The following is a 1,178-nucleotide window of genomic DNA, read 5'->3' as shown; positions in this document are numbered from 1 at the left end:
TTCATTGACACTACAACACAGCGATAAATATTCATTCACGATAGTGCCTCGAAGCGACGAGCTACGTATACATGTAAGAGTACATAGGCATCGACTGGACTAGCTGTCGCGCATAATCCATCCGCCTCGCCATGAGAAACGCTGGTTCCACCACATCTGCCATCAACTCGTATCGTTCCATCATCTCCTATGCACGAGCATCAACCGGCTGGGGCAAGAAGTCATCAACCTTGATTCTCTTGAAAGATCCAAGCACGAATGACGGAGGAGGTGGGGCAGACTCCGTTCGTCTCAGTACAGCTGCCTCGATAAATCTGAACGCGTTCTTTGGATACTTCAACGTAACTTGGGTCAGAACGTGCTTGTCGCTGAACCAAGAGAAATGCCAGTGGTCGTTTAAATCCGTCAACAAACTCAGCGGATAGCAATTGAGAGGCGCCTTCATGCTGCAGCTCACAAGCTGACCAATTGCTTGAGGAACATGGCCCGGTTCGACTTTCTTCTTGAGCTCGATCACCAAGCTGACCCCAGCCAGCTTAATCAGTGGGTTCTTCGCTGTTCGATTGATGAGCAATACATCAGCTGTGCCTTTCATAGCAAACGGAAGCCTTGGGTCCACGATGTTAAGAACTGATTTATCGCCCGCAATGTCATCTAACAAGAAGTCTCCTCGATCGATCAGCGTCTTCAAATGCTGCTTCAGGTACGCCATGTACCCAGCCCTTTGACTTTCCTCGCTCTCCACGATTTTTGGAATCCACAAATAACCGGCGATGGAAGTATCGACTGGCTCCTTGACATCAGGAATATTTTCGGTCAAGCGCATCTTCTTGACAATTCGCTCTTCCATCGCAGTATTCAGATCGGAAAACGAATACGCAGACGCCTTCTCATCTCGTTCCCTGAGAACCTTATTCGTTATCATCTCCACTTGCTCTACTGTCAGTGGCGTTGTCACTGCAGACAGATCGTTTGAGATAGTACCATCTTGCTCCGGAACCACCACCACCACGTGAATTTCATCGGTGGATGGCGATAGCATCCCCGCCAACACTTTCTTGAGGTCAGACTCTCCCTGCAGCTCCTTTACTTCTTGCGTTAGAGATTTGACGAGAGCAGTCTTCCTCGCCCTTTTTCAGCTTCTTCCATCTTCAGTGAGCTCGACAGCCATGCGTTGC

The sequence above is a fragment of the Phytophthora infestans genome, genomic scaffold, assembly GCF_000142945.1.
Source record: "Phytophthora infestans T30-4 supercont1.48 genomic scaffold, whole genome shotgun sequence".
Taxonomy (NCBI): domain Eukaryota; phylum Oomycota; class Peronosporomycetes; order Peronosporales; family Peronosporaceae; genus Phytophthora; species Phytophthora infestans.
The sequence above is the reverse complement of the archived record's forward strand: the minus strand, read 5'-3'. Positions refer to the sequence as shown.